Source organism: Sapajus apella, unplaced genomic scaffold (assembly GCF_009761245.1).
Source record: "Sapajus apella isolate SASKATOON/1434 unplaced genomic scaffold, GSC_monkey_1.0 scaffold2, whole genome shotgun sequence".
Classification (NCBI taxonomy): Eukaryota; Metazoa; Chordata; class Mammalia; order Primates; family Cebidae; genus Sapajus; species Sapajus apella.
Window position 1 is genome coordinate 28,810,000 of NW_022436942.1, and position 17,219 is coordinate 28,827,218.

The 17,219-nt window shown below is 36.3% G+C and overlaps 1 protein-coding gene across 3 annotated transcripts in view; it reads left to right on the top strand.

The window, feature by feature from the left end:
- The window catches only part of FRS2 (fibroblast growth factor receptor substrate 2), a 113,565-nt gene that overhangs the window by 35,197 nt on the left and 61,149 nt on the right, over window positions 1–17,219 (top strand). The gene's annotated exons all lie outside the window — the stretch shown is intronic.

Sequence of the window (17,219 nt, forward strand, 5' to 3'; positions counted from 1 at the left end):
TTGGCTAGTGGATGCATTGAGATAGTAACATATCTCAAGTTTACTGAAAAGGCCATGGTTCTAGTTTTAAAAGTTTTATGATCTTAAGTGAGACCCATTGGCTGTGGTGTATTACAACATACTTCCTTAAAAATTGACATCTTTTTAAAATATTACCTATCACTTCCTAGTGTTTTTGGTTGATATAAGAAATTGACTTTGATAATAAAGCAAATGTGGTATAAAACAATTCATTTTAGCACTATGAAGTATAGTATATAATGCATTGTAGGGTTATAGGATAGGACTGAAATTAGGACGTGTCAGCTGCTGTCCTTATGTAGTTCTGTTGCCAACTGCAATTTATCTCTTTTTGTCAGTTTCTCATTGTGGAAGTGGGATTTTAATGCTTTTACTCTTATTCTCTCTCAAATAATGGAATGAGGCTAAATGTGAACATTTATTGATATACATTATATATATAATATATATATATATTTTAAAGTTACGGATAATTTTTTTTTAGTTATGGGTAATTTTCCTTCTGTATACAACTTTATTTTTTCTTTTCTGGGTAGTTCTCTTTCAGATAATTCTTCTTTGATTTTTTTTATACATTTCCCTCTAATATTTCACTATAAAAAATGTAAATATATAGCACAATCTAAAGAGAGAGTGTTCATTCTCCCTAATATCCCATATCTTTTCAAATTCTTTTATAGCATTTGAAAGACTCTTTTTTAGGCCCAGTTCAGTGCCTACTTCTTTCAAGCCCTCTATTATCTTCCCCTTCTCTAAATTTCAGTTTTATAGTTTAATTAGTCATTTCACTGTTTTGTATTGTTCATGAATTATTTTAATATCTTAATATTGGCAGCCTGGTATGGTTTGAATGTTTGTCTCCTCCAAAACCCATGTTGAAACTTAATCCCCAAAGTGGCAATATTGAGAGGAAAAGCCTTTAAGAAGTGGTTAGGTCATGAGGGCTCTGCCCTTATGAATAGATTAATACATTCATGGATTAATGGATTAATGGATTAATGGGTTATCATGGGAGTAGGACTGGTAGCTTTATAAGAAGAGGAAGAGTGACCTGAGCTAGCATGCTCAGCCCCACCATGTGATGCCCTCTGCTGCCTCAGGACTCTGCAGAGAGACACTATAAGCCAAGAAGGCTCTCTCCAGATGCAGCCCCTCGACCTTTGGCTTCTCTGCGTCCAAAACTGTAAGAAATAAATTTCATATCTTATTAATTGCCCACTTTTAGGTATTCTGTAATAAGCAACAAAAAATACACTTAGATACAGCCTTACTCCAACATATTTCTTACCCCCTCTCCTGCATTACTAAATTTCAAACTCCTTGAGTGCAGGAGTCTTGTCTCATATGCATTTCTTTCTGTCGTGTTCCCACGCATAATGGGCACTCAGTGATAAATACTGGGGAACTTTTTTGGTTGCTGTATCTCTGACGCTATTTCTGTCTGGTTATAGGGGTGTGCAATGTAAATAATAAGACAAATATTATTTTAATGTTCTTTTTAATTGTTTCATTATTTGCAAATTTGTTTTATAGTTGACACATGAAATTGAGCAACTCTATGTTGTAGATCAACACAGTCCATTAGTACTGCTGGGAAAGGAAACCAAGGTGCATAGCTTTTATCTTTATATGAACAGAACTTCATTAATTTTTAAAAAATGTAGTAGAATGTGATATTTTAATCTCTTGATTTTAATCTTTCTTTTTAAACATTTTCTTTTTCTGGATGAGGTTCTTGGTTTTGACTGTGTAGAAGTATATTCATTAGATTATGTTTAGTTGATGAATTTGTGTCGTGGCTCATGCCAGTAATCCCAGCACTTTGGGAGGCCGAGGTGGGCAGATCACCTAAGGTCAGGAGCTCAAGACCAGCCTGATCAACATGGAGAAATCCTGTCTCTAATAAAAATACAAAATTAGTCGGGCGTGGTGGCGCATGGCTGTGATCCCAGCTACTCTGGAGGTGGAGGCTTCAGTGAGCTGAGATTGCGCCATTACACTCCAGCCTGGACAACAAAAGTGAAACTCTGTCTCAAAAAAAAAAAAAAAAAGTTACAAGTTGCTGCAGTTCTTGCAGATAAGATCGTTTACTGTTTTTTTTTTTTGCATATTTATTACTTTGTATATTTTTCCATGAGGTGACCTTTCAGTTTGTCCATTTGTATCATTTGATAACTCTACTATCACTGGTGTTTACAAATGCTAGTCATTCAAAATGTCAAAATTTGGAATTGACCCAAGAGTTGCAAATAATATAGGCTTTTATAAAATATACCCAAATATGTATTTTTACATATTTGAAAGAAAGAAAGGAAATACAGTATTTAAGGTGTGGTTTTAAACAGATAGGCTTTAGAATTGCTGCATTCCCAAAGTATTTTTCTAGTGAATGACGTATCAGTTAATGAGTTGTACTCCAAGAAAGGCATTTATTATAATTGGCCTCACTATTGCTGGAAGTCCTAAGAATTAACAGAAATTAATAATGATAGTTGGAAAAAATAATGTATACTTAGTGTAGACAATTTTAGATCTTCGAAACGAAATCTTCTGGTTACCTTTCCAAATTAATTTTGTATTTATTTTAAAATTAAAGTGATATTTGTACACTTGTAGTTTAAAAAGTCAAATTGTATTACAAGGCTTATAAAAGCAGCAGTTCCCCATCCTACCTCCAATTATTAATCTTTACAACACATTCAGTTTCAGTTCTTTTAGTTATTCTGATATTTGCCTTCATCCTTCCTTCCTTCCTTCCTTCTTCTTTTCCTTGTCTTTTCTTTTCTTTCTTTTCTACCTTTTTTGAGATGGAGTCTCACTCTGTCGCCCAGGCTGGAGTACAGTGGTGCGATCTTGGCTCACTGCAACATCCACTTCCTGGGTTCAAGCGGTTCTCCTGCCACAGCCTCCCAAGTAGCTGGGATTACAGGCAACTGCCACTACACCCAGCTAATTTTTGTATTTTTAGTAGAGATGGGGTTTCACCATGTTGGTCAGGCTGGTCTCGAACACCCAACCTCAGGTAATACACCCGCCTTGGCCTCCCAAAGTGCTAGGATTACAGGCGTGAGCCACCATGCCCGGCCATTGCCTTCATTTTTCTAAGTCAGTTCTGCTTTTTGTTGGTTTTTCATTTTAGACAGTAGCTACTGACTTCTATCTAAGAAGGAAGAAGATTAGTTATCTTAATCTCTCTACTGCCCACCAACATTTATACATAATTCCCTTTTTCTCATCTTCTTTTTATAGGATATCAGACTTTGGGGGTAGTTTAGTGTTTATTAAGACTATGCAAATATTTTTCACAGCTGAGTCACAAAATTCACTGTAATTATATTTTGTTTTCCCAGATAATTATCCCAGTTTAATATTTTTTCTTATTATTAATTCACTTATAATTATTTAACAAATCTAAAACAACTCAATATGATTGGACACCTTAAGTAATCAGTCAGCTCCGTTTTCTTCTGGGAGATAGCCTTCTGCATCCCAAGCAGAATTTCAACTAATTCTCTTTTTCAGTAAGGCATTTTGTCTTGCTTCAGTTGTGACTTGTGTTCCTAAGATTGGGGTCTGTTGTTCACTCTCTCCAGAGGTGCATCTCCATACTCTTATCAGGGATAGGGAGAAGATTGGTTTTCATGGGGAGGCCACTTATAAGAATTTACAACCAGTCATAGGGTTTCCACCCCCATGCTGTGTTTTGTCTTCACTGTGCCTACACTACCTGAATCTTTCCAGCATGATTCACCTTGCTGCTGCTTTTTTTTGTTAAATTGTGGTAAAATATAATAACAAAATTTACTGCTGTAACCATTCTGAAGTGTACAGTTCCATGGTATTAAGTACATTAGTGTGTAATAATCACCACTATTCACCTCCAGAACTTTTTTTATCATCTCCAACTGAGACTCAGTACTCATTAAACATTAACTCCCCATTTCCCCCTCCCCAGCTGTTGGCAACCATTATTCTACTTTCTGTCTTTATCAGCTTGCTTCCTGATGGGTTCTCCCTGGCAGATTTGGATTTCAACTTTCTTGGTCTTGATAGGTTAGTTATCACTCTTTCCCTTTTCTAGCTTCCAAAATGTTCTTGATGACTCTCATTTGCTATTGTGTCTTTCCTACTTCTCTTCATCCTTTATGGACTTTATATTTCTAAAAACTCCTTTAACTTCTTAAAGCGAGGTTTCAGGAGGAGCAGTCAGTCATGCTTTCCTGAAGGTCCACCTTTCCCCTCTCTGCCCTCATTCCTTTGTTACTGTTTTTAAATTTAGGTGTTTTTGTGTGTGTGTGTGTGTTTTTTTTATAAGAACTTATTAGGAATTTACAGGTATGTCAAACAAAGGCAGTTTTAATAGCCATGTTAGCTGTAAAATTAAGCTTGATAAATGGACTTCTTTGTCACTGGCTTCTATTGTGTTGGTAGGGGTTTGATTCTGCAGATCCGTCACAATCTCTAAACCCTTCTCTCTCTCCCTGACACAACTCATATGGTACCAGCTGTGCTAAGCCATATCCTGTGACTGCAGCACTTTTCATAGTGATAACCCGACCCTTCTGTGGAGAATGATTTTGAGAGAGAAACTTTTAGTCAGAGACATTAAAAATCTGTTATTCAAATTCCAATTGAGCTGTTTCCTCTCCTGTGTAACTTCTCTGAGTACCCTAGGCAGAGTTAATTACTCCTTCTGTGTCTTAACACTTGTGAATAACTCCATTTTATTCTATCTCTTATTACATCTATCTCTGTACACTAGATATCTACATTACAAGATCTGCCTCTTTCTTTCCTAAACCGTTTTCAAGGTTTGGAGAATGCTCACATATTCTGATATAGTTCTTGGCCCATGATAGGTAATAAATAATTATTTACTAAATGAATGAACAATCCATCTGGATTGATTGAACAACTGATTTTCTGGCAAGCATATTGTCATTGGGCCCCTTATCACTAATGTTCACTGAAAGCTATGCCAGAAACTGTATTTACTTTTGCTTGTTACTTGGAGTCAATACTGTGTAGTGATTAGGAGTATGGCCAGAATGTCTTGGTTCAAAGAAACAAGCAAGTTTCTTTACCTTCTGTTTCTTTGCCTGTGAAATAGAGATGGTAATGCCTAGCATGGAATGTGGTGAACTTTAATACATCAAAGTGCTAGCTCAATTCCCTGCACGTTGTCTTGTAGTGAATCTGTTTTTCATCTTTATGAGATACCTGCTGTAATAACATTAGCACCTGTGAATGAAAATCAAAGTAAAATGAAAAATCTAGCTAGTATTTAAAATATTTAGCACTTTAAAGCTCTTTGAACATGTTCCGAAAGGGTCTCCATGGACAATGTGGCATTTAGATTATAAATTGGGAGAAGTAATATCTTCCAGTGTTACATACCTACTAAAATACTGTATTCTTTATACTATGTGACATCCAAACTGTTTTAAATGTATGAAGATACTTTGAGTGGCAGTGCCAGTACTTGTGCTTTTTTCTTCCTAAGGAGGGTTTTATGCAGCCCATAAATAAATTTGATATTTGGCATGATTTGTTTTCTCATTTGGGTACCTGCTGCATTTAATTTTCCCTTCAGAGGCAGTATGCTAAGGGAGGGGAAACCTCCATCATTCATTAAGCAGTCAGTGAAAACTTGCTCATGTACTAGATGTTTTGGATACAAGGGAGAATAAGACACAGTTGTTTTCCTAAAGGGGCCATCATCTCTTTGTCATTTCAGTAATAATAAAAGTAAATCTTCCAGCTGAATGTGTACATGCTCTTTGACCCAGAATTCCATTGGTAATATTTTATAAATGGAATAAAAATGTGTAGAGATTTATATCTTTTACTTTTTGATGAAAGTGTTCATCAAACTGTTAATCATAAAAGCAATAAAAATATATCAGTTTTAGTACATTCGTTATATTTTCCACAGTTTCAATTAGAAACATGTTACTACTTAAGTCAAATTTTGTTTTAAAAAAAACCCTGAACTGGTGGATTTACATGGGGATGAATAGAGGATTAGGTCAGTTGTTGAATTCTATGATCCATTACAAAGGAGTTAACTGCTCATGTCCACCACGTTAGGGCTCCCATTTCTTACTGTATTTATGACTTTGGCTAGTTCTTGAAAATTCTGTGAATCTCGTTTCTTCCCTTCCAATTATAAAATGGGCACAATGTTAGTACTTATGAAGTTTGTTTTGAGTATTAAGTGAACAATGTATGTAATCTAAAAATAAAAAATAGCTCAGTAAATATTTGCTTCTCTTATTGTTACTGTTTTTCTCTATACTCTTTCCCTCCTGAATGAGTTTTCTCTGCAGCTTTTGGTCAGTCAGTCTCAACCAGGGATGACAGTGTTTTATTTGATCTGACAGCTCCCATTGCTTTGTAACAGAAGTTTCTGAAGCCTTTGCCAGATTCCACAGAGCTGTCACCTGTTGTTACCTGTGTCTTACCAATTTTGAAGGAGGAGAAACAGCAGTACATGTGTCTTAGGTTTGCCTTTCTTGCTGTAAACCTTCTTTTATCTCTTTATACATACCCTCCTTCCCTGTTCTCTTTTGGGTTTCATGTACTTTTTGTTCTTGTACCTTATTTTAATGGGAGCCTGTTAGAGCATCTCATTTTTTGAAGGGGGAGGAGAATATTTTGGCTGTTACTGTTATTTCATAGCATAAATTATTCTTTATAACAGGGTAGTAATTCTGAGCTAGCCTTAGGACTTTAATTTTTTTTGAGGTGAAGTTTTGCTTGTTGTCCAGACTGGAGTGCAATGGTGCCATCTTGGCTCACCGCAATCTCCACCTCCCAGGTTCAAGCGATTCTCCTACCTCAGCCTCCCGAGTAGCTGGGATTACAGGTGCGTGTCACCACGCCCGGCTAATTTTTTGTATTTTTAGTAGAGAAGGGTTTCACCGTGTTGGCCAGGATGGTCTCAGTCTCCTGACCTTGTGATCTGCCTGCCTCGGCCTCCCAAAGTGCTGGGATTACAGGTATAAGCTACCCTACCCAGCCCCTAGCCTTAGGACCTTTTTAGCTCTGCTGCTTCCAGGCTTCTCATAAATCAAAAATATAGGTAATTTGTAAGACTTACTTGCACAAGCCTCATTTAAGAAAGAAGACTTAGATTTTGTGTGAACTTTTTCCTTTTATTCCCTTGAGTAGAAAGCTCACATTACATTTAGTATAAGAATCAAATGCAGAAGAACTTTTTCCTGAGGGATTATGGTATCTATTTAAGTGGGGTGGATTGTGACCAGAAAAAAATGTTTTTTTTGTTAAGTGGTATACACTTAAATTCATGGTGTTTAGGTATATGTTCTGAGGGCATGAAGTAAATAACAACCTATATAATTCATGTTTAAGAATATGCAAAAATGATTTTACTTTATAATACATCCCAGGCATTACCTAGAAATGAACTTAAGACACTATAAAAGTTTTTGCTTTTTTGATGACTTTTTCTGTATTGATATGTCTAGAATATTTATGAATCATCATAAATCAGAACTTTATGTTAAAAAGTACAAACAGTTGGGTTTTGAAATCACTTGCTTTGGATTTAGTATTTTTTTGTTATTTTAAATTCAGGAGTCATGCCATATGTTATTCAGTTAACTTTATTTTACCTTATTTGAAGGGCAAAATGAAGATATCTTAATGATATCATTCAGCTAGGAATCAGCAGATAAGTTCCTTGGGTAAGGTGCTCAACTCTCAAGGCCTCAGCTACTTGTGTGTTGTAATGTAGCTCTAACATGTGATCATGAACCTTGAAATTCTGTGACTTCTCTCCCCACCCCCAAATCTCTGGCAAAGTTCAGGGGTTTTTTCGATGACTTTTTAATACATTGGATGTACATTAACAGCATACATTTCCCAATACTTCTTTCTTTTTTCCTAAATTTTAATGTGAGAAGATTTGCTTTTTTAAACTTTTTTTTTTTAAGTTTGGCAGTCAAGAAACTATGACTTAAAAATATATATATATGCTTGATTTTGTTCAGTATTTCTTTTTTAATTCATTAAAACATAGTTTCAACTCCATATGGTGACTGGCTTCTGAGGCTCTAGGGAAACTAGTCCCCAAGTTTCAGCCTCCCAACAAACTTGTATCAACATTTATACTGACGAGTAATAAAATTAACAGATTTGAGCTGTAATATTGTAGACACTGGAAAAAGCATTACTGAACTGTAAAATAGACTGCAGAGAAATCTGGCAGAAGAGGAGGAGTGTGCATTAGCCTATGATAATCAGGTACTGACTTACTATGTGCTATTTTAACAGAATAGTTTTGCTTTTTAGATATTTTATTGAGATATTTTTTTAAACAAAAGAGGAATATATATGGTTTTTTGATAATAATTAAAAATTTTTTGACCTAAAAATGACCCTTGAGGGTGAGGCTCCTCAAATGTGAAGCTCCTGCTAGGAAGAAAGCTGTTGGGAATACATAGGTTGGTTTTAGGCATGGTAAAATCATTTGTTACCTCAATGAAAGCTATTCCTTGCATAGAGTTGTTTTCCTATGACATCACTTCTCCTTGACAGTGTTCCTTTGAAGTAAATCTAAAATTGCCTAGATATTTCTCACTTTCTAAATTAAGAAAATAATTATCCATAATTTATAAAATAAATTTCCAAGACTTCCCAGGATAAATCTGTTGGTTAAAAGTGAACAATACTTTTTGAGTTTCTTTGGAGAGATGGAAAATTGTCTCTTTTTTTCTCTGTGGATGGTGCAGGTGAGAATGGATTTCACTTTTGCATGATGTCAGTCAGAATTCTTGGTTAGTGAAAACAAACTCAAATATGTTTTAAAAGGAAATTGATTATAGCTCAGTGGCTCATCGAATTGTTGTGGGCGTTGGAGAAACCAGATTCAGGGCCAAGCAACCAGAAATAATGCCCCAAATCACATTGCACAACAATTCCCATGAGGATGCCAGTACCATCTAGAGACAGACGGATGGACGCCACAGTCTGTCACAGCAACACTGCTGGCTCTGGATGACTGTAAATGCTGCCACCTCTGCCCTAGACTTGACCTTTCTGAAATTGCTCCAATCAGTGTGAGAACAAGCTCCTTCTGCTCTCGGCTACTGCTCACTAGTTCGCTACTCTGGGCCGTACATGTGTGGTTGGCAAAACACGTATCCTAGTTGTATGGGAAATGTGGGAAAATGTTTAACCTTCTGCAATCATAAGATGGGTGGATGGCCAGACGCAGTGGCTCACGCCTGTAATCCCAACACTTTGGGAGGCTGAGGTGGGTGGATCATCTGAGGTCAGGAGTTCAAGACCAGCCTGGCCAATATGGCAAAACCCCATCTCTACTAAAAATACAAAAACCAGACAGACGTGTTGGCGCGTGCCTTAATTCCAGCCACCCAGGAGGTTGAGGCAGGAGAATCGCTTGAACCCAGGAGGTGGAAGTTGGAGTGAGCCAAATTGCACTGCTGCACTCCAGCCTGGGCGACAGAGTGGGACTCCATCTCAAAAGAAAAAAAAAAAAGAAAAGATGGGTGAAGTTCTCAAAGCCAAGATATGGAACCAGTGTTTCACCTTCTGAAATCATATGACAGAAGTTTCAGCAGACAAATAGAATAGATGTTAAGATAAAAAGAATAATAGATATTCACTGCACCTGATGTTTCAGATAAAATGTTAAGCCTTCAATATGTGCCACCATGCTCAATGTTTTACAATAATTATCTGTGTTATCCTCACAGCAAACTTAATAGTTTCATTTTAGAGATGAAGAGGTAGGCCAAGAGCAAACAACCTACCCAAGATTGTACAGTTAGTTATAGCAGTGTATATAATTCAGAACTGTGACTCCAAAGCCGGTGTTAACTGCTTTATTAAACTGGCTTTTGGTGTTTTTTCCATCCTGATGTATTTAGCTCAAAATTCTATAAATGAATCTATTAGATTTAACCTACTAAGTTTATTTAGATTTTGTATATGGCGTATTTATGTGTTTAGATAGTTTAAGAAAAGCTGAAAATCTGTGGCTTTAATTTTTTCTATTTTCAAATGGTGATTCAATAATTCCTGATTCTTTTTCTCACTTTGTGACTATTTTTGTAATTCACTTGCCTCAGGCTACAACCTGATAAAATGCCTTGTTTCTGAATATTGGTGCTTAGAAATGAGTTACTGAGTGTAGGAGAGACAGGCTGACATGAGAGGGGATTTAGAGTGACTGAGACTGAGGGAGGAAGGGAGAAACATTCCTCACTCTCTCTGTTTCTCTCACATACATACGCACACCCACACCCACCCCTTGAGAGGGAGAAACAAAGACAAATACATATGGGAGAGAGGGGATGCACACATGTTACCCTGAAAGCAGCATTTTTAATCTTTTGTTTCTTGTAATGTAGGTTGAAAAACAATTAACTTTTTCCTTTTCTGTATCAGGAAAGTCATTGAGGTATGCCTTTTTAAAAAAAGTTTGAATCAGTGCTTTCCCTAAACAGTAGATCTTAAGCCTCTCTACCAGTTTACATTTTATATTTGCTTATGTATTTTAGTTTGACCCTCCCCACCGCCAAAAGATGTGATATCTAGGAGAAATAAACAAGAACTGTTATTTAACCCAGGAAATATCCAGCTTAGTTTGGGCAAGGGGAAATCATAAAGACAAACTCCCTAGGTTTTGACGATGGCAGTTAAGCTAGAGTATTTCTTCATAAACCACACCTCTTGTTAATTATTACTTTAGTACAAGTCTGCCCTACAGGTTTTTCTATACTTTTAAACAGTATTTGATAGTAATGCTATTTTATTCACTTGTGCCTTTGAGACTAAATGGGCAGCTATATTTTTGTAAAAGTGAGTAGATTGAGTGCCCTTCCACACACACATGCTTTGTAGACTGTCTGAATGTGGGCAGGGTGCGAGAGAAGTGCTTGATGTAAGGTAAATATCCATGAAATTAAAAGTGATTTGTGTTCTCTTTAAATATTAAATTCTCAATATTCAGTATACTATACTTTTTGTTCTTATCTCCATCTGATCTTTTCTAGCACATTACTTTTAATGTGAGAACTGTTATTTCTTTATAAATTGTTTTGGTTTTAGTCCAGTACTAGCTGTATAAAATGGATTTTTGCATAAAAGCAATTGATGTTATATATTCTTCTATTCTACCACTTTAAGATTTATGCTTCTTATACAAACTGTTTTAGTGAATCAGTTTTCAAATGAGCAGTAATCCATTTTTGAAAACAGTGTTGGCATGTAGAGGCTTAGCATCCCTAATCCAAAAGTTTGAAATCTGAAATGCTCCAAAATTCAAAACTTTTTGAGCACCAATGTGATGTCACAGTGAAAATTTCACACCTGACCTCATGTGATGGGCTGCAGTGAAAACATAGGCACACAACACACAGTTTATTCATTCTCCACAAGTGTTAAAAAAAAAAAAAAAAAAAGACTCTCCCAGCCCTCACAACTGTAGTTACTTTTTCTGTGTGCAGAATGATGATAGTGCTAAACAACCACGTGAGAGTGAGATGGCAGCGCCTTTGCTTTCTCATGGTTCAGTGTAGACAAACTTTGTTTCATGCACAAAATTATTTAAAATATCATATAAAATTACTTTTAGCTTATATGTATAAGGTATATATTTCATTATGTATATGCAGATATTCTAAAATCTGAAAAAAATCTGAAATTCTAAACACTTTTGGTTTCAAGCATTTTGGATGAGTGATACTCAACCTGTAAAGTTTTTTTTTTTATCTTTAGGGGCATTTGCCAATGGTGACTCTAACTAATCATCTAACTGATCATCTAGATAAGAAATGGTGTGTGAGGCCAAAGCAGTCATCCACCAAGCCTAGACTGTCCTAAAGAGCTGCACCACCTGAGGTTAGGAGTTCGAGACCAACCTGACCGACATAGTGAAACCCCATCTCTACTAAAAAATACAAAAATTACCCGAGAGTGGTGGCACGTGCCTATAATCCCAGCTGGTCGGGAGGCCAAGGCAGGAGAATCGCTTGAATCTGGGAGGCAGAGGTTTCAGTGAGCCGAGATCACGCTACTGCACTCCAGCCTGGGCAAGAGAGTAAGACTCCATCTCAAAAGAAAAAAAAAGAGCTGCACCAAGGAAACAGATTTCTTACTGGAATTCTGCCATTCCTAAAGGGCACATAGGCCATTTCCAATTTCCCTTAACTCAGAATTCGTGCATTAATTTAAACTCTTCAGCATTGCAGTCTGTTCCAATTCATGTATAATACATGTATGTTAATATATTTCTTAAGCTAAAATATCTATGATAGATTTGTTGGAATGGGTAATTCTGGGGGAAAAAACATTTATATTGCAAACTTGAGTTTTTTCCTTGCTCATAAGCTGCTTCAGTTTCTTTACCTGTAAAATATAAAATGATATCACAGACATTTTCCCCGCACTCTACAAATATGTTCTAATATGGCAAATTTATAGGGCATGTCTTTTTTGCCCTTCTTAGCATTTTTTCCCTATATTACATTTATGTGTAAAATATCAAGCATGTTTCTGATGTATAAGGAAGGAGGCATGTATTAGGATGGGCCACTGAATTCATTTGGTTTATCTTAACTAAAAGTTTTGTGGATTTCATGAGAAATACCATTTCATAACAGTAGTTCAGAGAAAACAGTATAGCTTCTCTTTGAACCTATTGAAGATCTCTTCAGGAAACATGAATTCTGCTCAATTTGTTGGAAACTGGTTGAAGACGTTGATCATTCCTTCTTTCATTGTCCTTTGTACAATGTCCACTTATGGGAAATTACCTTAGAGTTTAGTTGTGGGAAAAATTGTCTCTATATGCTGTGCACTGCTGAAAAATATTTAGTCTGCCAGAACTACCGACAAATAAAGATAGTGTTTTCATTCTGGCAGATAAAGGCAGATTTAAAAAAAAAAATAGTAAATATTTTTTGGCCAGGGGGCTGACACCTGTAATCTTAGCACTTTAGGAGGTCCAGGTAGGCAGATCGCTTGAGCTCATGACTTCAACACCAGCCTGGGCAACATGGTAAAACCCCATCCCTGCAAAAAAATATATTAAAAAATTAGCTAGACGTGGTGGTACATGCCTGTAGTCCCAGCTGCTTTGGGGGCTGAGGCAGGAGGATCACTTGAACCTAGGAAGTCAAGGCTGCAGTGAGCAGAGATGGCACCACTGCACTCCAGTCTCGTTGACTGACAAGTGAACTCTGTCTTAAAAAAATAAAAAAAGTATTTTTGATTGACTTCTATTTTTGAGGTTATGGGTTATTGCCTAGAAAATAAAGGGGCCAAGGTATGTTTTATACAAATTGCTTCCACTTCTGAGGAAGTTAATGGAGTAGGTGACAGTCTCTGGGACACATAGATATGAAGATCATCTTCAGGAAGAGGCTATCAGATATTGAGATCTTTTTGTATTCACATGAGTCGGTTCCCTGGGGATCATATCAAAGGCAAACCTGCTTTAATACCAAGCTACTCTTCATAATGAATCTTTTGTGTATTGCTTTAAAATTCATGAAAAAAAATAAAGTCACAGACTCTGATGATGTTTACATTTGTATGCATCTCTTATGTATAATATTGAAAACTTAGAAGAAAACTCACTGTGGAAGTTTTATTTTTTTTAACTTTTAAGTTCAGGGGTACGTGTGCAAGTTTGTTATATAGGTAAACTCGTGTCACAGAGTTTGTTGTACAGATTATTTATCATATAGGTACTAAGCCTAGTACTCAAGACTTATTTTTTTCTGCTCCTGTCCCTCTTCCCTCTACCCTCTGGTAGGCCACAATGTCTGTTGTTCCCCTCTTTGTGTCCATGTGTACTCATCATTTAGCTCTCACTTGTAAGTGAGAATATGGGTATTTGGTTTTCTGTTCCTATGTTAGTTTGCTTAGGATAATGGCCTGCAACTCCTTGTTGCTGCAAAGGACATGATCTCCTTCTTTTCTTATGACAGCTTAGTGTTCTATGTTGTATATGTACCACATTTTCATTATCCAGTCTACCATTAAAGGGCATTTAGGTTAATTCTATGTCTTTGGTATTGTAAATAGTGTTGCAGTGATCATATATGTGCACATGTCTTTATGAGAGAATGCTTTATATTCCTTTGGGTGTATACTCAGTAATGGGATTGCTGGATTGAAAGGTAGTTCTGTTTTTAGCTCTTTGAGGAGTTGCCACACTGTTTTCCACAATAGTTGAACTAATTTACACTCCCACCAACTGTATATAAGAATTCCCTTTTCTCTGTAACCTTGCCAGCACGTTGTTTTTTTGACTTCTTAATAATAGCCATTCTGACTGGCATGAGATGGTATCTCGTGGTTTCGATTTGCATTTTTCTAGTGATCAGTGATACTGAGTTTTTTTTTCATATGCTTGTTGCCTATATGTATGTCTTCTTTTGAAAAATGTCTGTTCATGTCCTTTGCCCACTTTTTAATGGGGTTGTTTTTCTCTTGTAAACTTAAGATCCTTATAGATGCTGGATAGTACACCTTTGTCAGATGAATAGTTTGCTTATATTTTCTCCCATTCTGTAGGTTGTCTGTTAGGGTGTTTTTGTTTTTTTTTTTTTGCCTCGCAGAAGCCTTTAATGTAATTAGATTCTATGTATCAATTTTTGCTTTTGTTGCAGTTGCTTTTGGTGTCTTCATCATGAAACCTTTGCCAGTTCCTATGTACAGAATGCTGTTGCCTAGGTTGTCTTCCAGGGTTTTTATAGTTTGGGGTTTTACATTTAGGTCTTCAGTCCCTCTTGAGTTGCTTTTTGTAGATGGTGTAGGAAACAGATCCAGTTTCAATCGTCTGCATATGGCTATTCAGTTATCCCAGCAGCATTTATTGATTAGGGAGTCCTCTTCCCATTGTTTGTTTTTGCCAGCTTTGTTGAAGAGCAGTGGTTGTAGGTGTATGGACATATTTTTTGGCTTTCTCTTCTGCTACATTGGTGTTTGTGCCCTTTTTTTTTTAACCAGTACCATGCTGTTTTGGTTATTGAAGCCCTGTAATATAGTTTGAATTCAGGTATCATGAAGCCTCCTGTTTTGTTCTTTTTTCTTAGGATTACATTGAATATTTAGGCTTTTTTTGTGGTGGTTGTTCGGTACGAATTTTAAAATAGTTTTTTCTAGTTCTGTAGAGAATGTCATTGGCAGTTTATAAATTACTTTGGGCAGTATGGCCATCTCATTGATATAGCCATGAGCATGGAATGTTTTCCCATTTGTTTGTGTTGTCTCTGATTTCTTTGAGCAGTGTTATGTAATTCTTGTTGTAGAGATTTTTTACACGCCTGGTTAGCTGTATTCCTAGATATTTTATTTTTTTTGTGGCAGTTGTGAATGAGATTGTGTTTCTGATTTGGCTCTTGGCATGGCTGTTGTTGGTTTATAGGAATGTTCGTGATTTTAGTAGATCAATTTTGTATCCTGAAACTGCTGAAGTTGTTTATCAGATCTATGAGCTTTTGGACTGAGAATGTAGAGTTTTCTGGATACAGAATCATGTTGTCTGCAAACAAAGATAGTTTTACTTCCTCACCTCCTATTTGAATGCTCTTTATTTCTTTCTCTTGCCCAATTACTCTGGCCAGGACTTCCAATACTGTGTTGAATAGGAGTGGTGAGAGAGGGCATCCTTGTCTTGTGCTAGTTTTTAAGGGGAATGCTTCCAGCTTTTGCCCATTCAGTATGATGTTGGCTGTGGGTTTGACATAGATAGCTCTTATTATTTTGAGGTATGTTCCTTCAGTAACTAGTCTGTGGAGAGTTTTTAATGTGAAGAGGTGTTGAATTTTATAGAAAGCCTTTTCTGTATCTATTGAGGTGATCATGTGGTTTTGGTCTTTAGTTCTGTTTATGTGATGAATCACATTTATTAATTTATGTGTGTTGAATCAAACTTGCATCCCAGGGATAAAGTCTACTTGACTGTGGTGGATGCACTTTTTGGTATGCTGCTGGATTTGGTTTGCTCATATTTTGTTGAGGATTTTTGCATCTATGTTCATCAAGAGTATCATCAAGAATATTGACCTGAAGTTTGTGTGTGTGTGTGTGTGTGTGTGTGTGTGTGTGTGTGTGTGTGTCTGCCAGATTTTGGCATCAGGATGATGCTCACCTCATAGAATGAGTTAGGGGGGAGTTGCTCCTCCTCAGTTTTTTATTTTTATTTTTTATTTTTGTTTTTTGGAACAGTTTCAGTACAAATGGTACCAGCTCTCCTTTTTATTCATTTCTTCTAGATTTTCTAGTTTGTGTGTGTAGAGGTGGTCATAGTAGTCTTTGATGGTTATTTGTATATCTGTGGGGTCAGCGGTAACATTGTCTTTGTCATTTCTCATTATGTTTATTTTTATTTTCTCTCTTTATTAGTCTAGCTAGCAGTTTATTAATTTTTTTCGAAAAGCCAATCCCTGGTTTTGTTGATCTTTTGAATTGTTTTTTTTTTTTTTTTTTTTTTTTTTTTTGTCTTTGTCTCAGTCTACTTCAGCTCAGCTCTGATTTTGATTATTTCTTGTCTTCTGCTAGCTTTGGGGTTGGTTTGCTCTTGCTTCTCTAGTTCTTTCAGTTGTAGTTTTAGGTTGTTTATTTGAGGTCTTTCTAACTTTTTGATGTGGGCATTTAGTACTATAAATTTCCCTGTTAATGCTGCCTTAGCTGTGTCCAAGATTCTCATATGTTCTATCTTTGTCCTCATTAGTTTTTAAATAATTTCTTGACTTCTGCCTTAATTTCATTGTTTACCCAAAAGTTATTAAGGAGCAGGTTAAGTTCCATGTAAGCAATTTTCTTAGTCTTGAGTTCTATTTTTATTGTTCTGTAGTGCAAAAAAGTGATTGGTATGACTTTGGTTCCTTTGCATTTCCTGAGGATTGTTTATGTTCGATTGTGTAGTTGATTTTAGAGTATGCGCCATGCGGCGATAAGAAGAACATATAGTCTGTTGTTTTGGGGTGGAGAATTCTGTAGATGCCTATCAGGTCCATTTGGTCCAGTGTTGAGTTCAGGTCCTGAAATATCTTTGTTAATTTTCCTCCTCAAAGATCTGTCTAATACTGTCAGTGGGGTGTTAAAGCCTCACACTTATTATTGCATGGGAGCCTAAGTCTCTTTGAAGATACTTAGATAATAAGAGCTATCTATGTCAACTTGCTTTATGAATC